The following is a 6516-nucleotide window of genomic DNA, read 5'->3' on the forward strand; positions in this document are numbered from 1 at the left end:
AAAACCAATAAATATTATTATATTACTTAAAAAACACAAATTTTCCATATTATTCATATAAATTTTGAAATTTAAATGTATTCAAAATTGAGATTATATTCTAAATCTGGCTTAACAACAACAGCATGAAAAATCTTGCTTTAGATACATCTCCACACACTCAAGTATTTATTACTACGTTCAAATAAATCGCATTAATCTTAAACTCAAGATACCCAATTTACAAAAAATAAAAATTAATGCATTTGAGTTTTCTTGATTCACTGAAATCGAGATTTTTGAAGTAACTTGTTTTAGTGATTATTTAGTTTAGGGAAGTCCATCTAAATATGTTAGAATCATTATTATTAGTAATCAAATTATTTCTTATCTAGGAAATGACTTTTTTTCATGATTTTTTTTTGTTAATTTTAACTGAAATTTTGTAGAGTTTTTTTAATTTTTAGAGTACTAAATCCACTTACACATTCAAAAAAAATAAAAATAAAAAACAAAAAAATTACGATCTTTGTTGAAATTGTATGGCATAGTGAAAAATTCCCCTTCATATATAAATTAAAGTGCACAATAAAATAAATTCTCTTATAATAAATTTAATTAGAACCATAATTATTTTTTATATAAATATTTAATTTTTAGTATATAATTTCAAATAATAACCAATAAATATTATTATATTAATTAGAAAACACTAATTTTCCACATTATTCATATAAATTTTTTAATTTAAATATATTAATATAAATATTTTAATTTAAATATATTTAAAATTGAGATTATATTCTAAATCTCGCTTAACAACAACATCATGAAAAATCTTGCTTTAGATACATCTCCACACACTCAAGTATTCATTACTAACGAATACTAATACTACGTTCAAATAAATCGCATTAGTCTTAAACTAGAGATACCCAATTTACAAAAAATAAAAATTAATGCATAAAATATGAAATCATGTGCATTTACATGGTCAATGATTTTTTTTTCCAACGAATTTCTTAGGTGGACTGTTTGCATGGGCCATTGTAGAGTTGTATTTATATGGTGAATATATCTTTAATGTGTGAGTTTTCCGTCTTCCATTTGGGCATAGAAATATTTTTTTTAAGCCACTAAAACTTATTGTAATTAATTACACGGATGTTAACTATGGACGATAAATTCAGACCTAGGCTCTTTTCTCTGTGCAGACTCACCACCAGTCAGACTTACTTTTAATATTTTTCATTGGCATTCTAATGGATATAACAGGTTATATTCCCATGATTTGAAAAAAATTGACCATTCGAATGAAGGTTGGCACGATGCCTCAGATGTAACAACTTTGGCATCACTGGCCTTCGTCACCCGAACATCAATGAATTTTGCAGCGAGCTCTTGCAGATTAGCTACATCACTGGCCTTCCTCACCTCAATGCATTTTATAGAGATTTCTTCCAGTGCTCCTGGGAAGCCTCCATTTGTTCCAACAGAGGAAAGATTTCTTCAAACTCGTCATTTGTTCTTGTTGGGAATTTCTCATAATTCCAGAACAAAAAGAACAGAGAATAATGCTTTGTTTTAACACAGCGGAAACTATTTTTTTTTTCTGAATACGGTGTTTTAGCGACAGAGGTTCGTCAAATAAGTTTCAACAACAGTGTTTTAGCAACGCTGAAACTAGAGTTTTCTTTTTTGCCTTGTAGATGCTTTTTTCTTTTGTGACGTGTCACGTAGATGGCTTTTGCTTTTCTCTTTCCGTTAAAAAAAAATGGGGTCATTTTTATGGTTTCAATAAAATTATAGTTGTGATTATGGTTTTAATAAATTAGTGCACAGCAGTGTTGGAATTTGGATTTTTTTTACATGTCATATAAAATTTTTTGACAGTTTGGGTTCTTATGCTCCTATAGAAAAACGTTATGTTTAAAATTTTCCCTATCAAGAGTGACGTTTTTACAATAAATTAACCCTTTACCAATCATGTTTTGATTAAAAAATTACCTTTAAATAACATAATTATGTTAACATTTTCACATATTTACCATAAGGAATAAAACAAAATGACCATAATAAACAAATGATTTATTAAATCTTGAATGTTGGTTTGAAATTGCATGGAACACTTACAATAAAAATTTTGGAACTTGAAATCAAATGTCCTTGCCGTGAACATGCCATAGCAATTGTATATATGAGATATGACTAAGGATATCTTATGGGACATATAAGACGACAAACATAGTAAAACTATTGAATGTTATCAATAAAAACTCAAAAGTAGATTAATTAATATGATTTATTTAATATAATATGTACTAGTGGATATAAAGATAAATACATTTTACCTTATATATTTTAGCATTGCTTTAGATCATGTGATATACACTAATGTTAATAAGATTGAATGCATAGTTTTTGAACCTTTAAACATTAAAAGACTAAAATTATAATAATTGAACATTGTAGATCTCTTAACATCACGTTATATTATTTCCTCCATTATTACATTCTTAGAGATCAAACACTTATAGGTATTAAATGTGGCAAAAAGCATGCTCTGATCAAATCCTTCATTCTATTTATCACGAAAATTTAGTGAAATCAATATATATAACCAAAAAAAACTTGTATTAAAGTGACATTGAATACAATCATAAAAAACTCACTCTAAAAGGGCTCCTCCATTTTATTTATCACCAAAATGTAGTGAAATTAATATATATAAACAAAAAAACAAACTTGTATTAAAGTGACATGGAATACAATCATAACAAACCCACTCTAAAAGGGCTCCATATCGTATCTGACTAGTTTATATTTTTAGGCAAAAGAGTTTTATTGAAAATTCAGAATAATTTTCACCTTGGTGTATTATTTAGAGGCTATACACTTTAATCTAACTTGTAGACATATCAGTTAAAAATTAAATATTTCTAAATTATAATTTACTTTGACAACTACAATTGTGGAGGGTTCAACAAAAAATTGTTGAACATTTGAAACATGTTTATTTTGCTTATTGAAAGTGTATAATAAATCCTAGGTAGAGCACTTGATGGTTCTCCATTACGTATCTTTAAACTGTCATTTAAAAACAACAGTGTATATTATACCACTAGAATATTTAGATTCCCAATATGACTAAGTTCCATGCAATTTAGGGGATACTTTCTCACATTATCTAATATAAGGTTTGATACAAAATAAAAATATATGACACCCTAAAAAGACACAATAACATATCAATCCATCTAATAAGAGAAATTCATTTGAAAGCAAATTAGTAGTTGATACATATACATACTATTCTAAATAACGATTTACTCCAAAATTCAATTACACCAAACTGATGCCACAACATACAAGTGTCCAAATTCCATTGGTCTTAAGTTGTCCAGAAGCTATGCATTACATCCAAAGAAAAAGGGGGATTGGATATCTGTCAAAAAAATTTTCTCATATTTAGATGCCTCTTGAGAAGCATAAAGAGAGATGCTATGTCATAGTAGCAAAATTCTCCAATCTAAATGTGTCATATATTTTACTCCTTTGTTGAAAAGGTTGGTAAGATGTGGGACACCAACCTATATTAGAGGCAAGTGGACAAAAAAATAATCAACATCTCATTCTCCAATATGTAGTGTAGTGGGGCTTTCACTACTATAGAAATTTATTCTTTTAAGATTAATTTGACATAAAAATGTAACACTTTGAGCTTAATTATAGTATCGTGTTGGTCTTCAAATTTGTTTTGTCATACAAATGTTTATGCTCTGGATTCTTTATATTTTTAATCGTTATCTATATTTCATAGGTTTGGGATTAAAATAAATATATACATTTTAAACTGTTGGGGAAATAAGATTTGAAAGAATTTGTTTACTCTTGTTTGCATCTAAACAAAGCAAAGTGCACTCTACAATATACTCAAATATGGATTAAGCTTGATGTAACTAGTTTATATTATGTAACATTAATTAACTTCAAAAAAATATAAAATAAGTTTAGATTAAAACAAATATATCAAAATAATAAATAATCATTGTTTTTATAATTGAATTATCTATCTTTCAAATATTATAATAAGAAATTTTTTAGATCTTATTTTTTTGGCCACTTGGTAGATCCCCATTTAAGGTGGATCAAGTTAGTTTAATTATTAATTATAATTAGCTGTTAACTTTATTTTTTAATTTTAATTTAATTTAATTAATTATTTTATTTTATTTTGACTAAATCAAATGTTATAAAGAAAATTAAAACATGGCTATCATATTAGAGAGTGCTTTGCTCACAAATATTTTAGAAAAGAAGGAAATCCTCAATTTCTCAAAATATATATATGGTTAACAAAAAATAGTATTTACATCAAAACGAATTTATTAAATGAAAAAGTCATTACTCATATACAATATTAAAAAAATATCCCCATTTAATTGAAGTATGTTGTTTTAGTGATTTTTAGTTTAGGGAAGTCCATTTAAATATGTTAGAATGATTATTATTAGTAATCAAATTATTTCTTATCCAGGAAATGACATTTTTTCACGTTTTTTTTGTTAATTTTAATTGAAATTTGGCAGAGTTTTTTATTTCATTTTTAGAGTACTAAATCCACTTACACATTCAAAAAAAAACAAAAAACAAAAAAAACACGATCTTACTTGAAATTGTATGGCATAGTGAAAAAGGCCCTTTCATATATAAATTAAAGTGCACCTTTCTTATCTACATTTTAAAAGAAAATAAATTCTCTTATAATAAATTTAATTAAAACCATAATTATTTTTTAATATAAATATTAAATTTTTAGTATATAATTTCAAATATAAACCAATAAATATTTTTATATTAATTAAAAAACACTAATTTTCCACATTATACATATAATTTTTTTAATTTAAATATATTAGTATAAATATTTTAATTTAAATGTATTCAAAATTGACATTATATTCTAAATCTAGCTTAACAACAACAACATGAAAAATCTTGCAAATGCTAATACTACTTTTAAATAAATCGTATTAGTCTTAAACTCAAGATACCCAATTTACAAAAAATAAAAGTTAAAGTGCACCTTTCTTATCTACAATTTGAAAGAGAATAAATTCTCTTGTAATAAATTTAATTAAACCCATAATTATTTTTTCATATAAATATTAAATTTTTAGTATATAATTTCAAATAAAAACCAATAAATATTATTATATTACTTAAAAAACACAAATTTTCCATATTATTCATATAAATTTTTAAATTTAAATGTATTCAAAATTGAGATTATATTCTAAATCTGGCTTAACAACAACAACATGAAAAATCTTGCTTTAGATACATCTCCACACACTCAAGTATTTATTACTACGCTCAAATAAATCGCATTAATCTTAAACTCAAGATACCCAATTTACAAAAAATGAAAATTAATGCATTTGAGTTTTCTTGATTCACAGAAATTGAGATTTTTGAAGTATGTTGTTTTAGTGATTATTTAGTTTAGGAAAGTCCATCTAAATATGTTAGAATGATTATTATTAGTAATCAAATTATTTCTTATCTAGGAAATGACTTTTTTTCATGATTTTTTTTTGTTAATTTTAACTGAAATTTTGTAGAGTTTTTTAATTTTTAGAGTACTAAATCCACTTACACATTCAAAAAAAATAAAAATAAAAAACAAAAAATTACGATCATTGTTGAAATTGTATGGCATAGTGAAAAAGGCCCCTTCATATATAAATTAAAGTGCACAAGAAAATAAATTCTCTTATAATAAATTTAATTAGAACCATAATTATTTTTTTTATATAAATATTAAATTTTTAGTATATAATTTCAAATAAGAACCAATAAATATTATTATATTAATTAGAAAACACTAATTTTCCACATTATTCATATAATTTTTTTAATTTAAATATATTAATATAAATATTTTAATTTAAATATATTTAAAATTGAGATTATATTCTAAATCTCTCTTAACAACAACATCATGAAAAATCTTGCTTTAGATACATCTCCACACACTCAAGTATTCATTACTAACGAATACTAATACTACGTTCAAATAAATCACATTAGTCTTAAACTAGAGATACCCAATTTACAAAAAATAAAAATTAATGCATAAAATATGAAATCATGTGCATTTACATGGTCATTGATTTTTTTTTCCAACGAATTGCTTAGGTGGACTGTTTGCATGGGCCATTGTAGAGTTGTATTTATATGGTGAATATATCTTTAATGTGTGAGTTTTCCGTCTTCCATTTGGGCATAGAAATATTTTTTTAAGCCACTAAAACTTATTTTAATTAATTACACGGATGTTAACTATGGACGATAAATTCAGACCTAGCCTCTTTTCTCTGTGCAGACTCACCACCAGTCAGACTTACTCTTAATATTTTTCATTGGCATTCTAATGGATGTAATAGGTTATATTCCCATGATTTGAAAAAAAATGACCATTCGAATCAAGGTTGGCACGATGCCTCAGATGTAACAACTTTGGCATCACTGGCC

This window comes from Pinus tabuliformis, chromosome 5_2 (assembly GCF_031772625.1).
Source record: "Pinus tabuliformis cultivar Carrire ecotype Pingquan chromosome 5_2, CPIR1, whole genome shotgun sequence".
NCBI classification, from domain to species: domain Eukaryota; kingdom Viridiplantae; phylum Streptophyta; class Pinopsida; order Pinales; family Pinaceae; genus Pinus; species Pinus tabuliformis.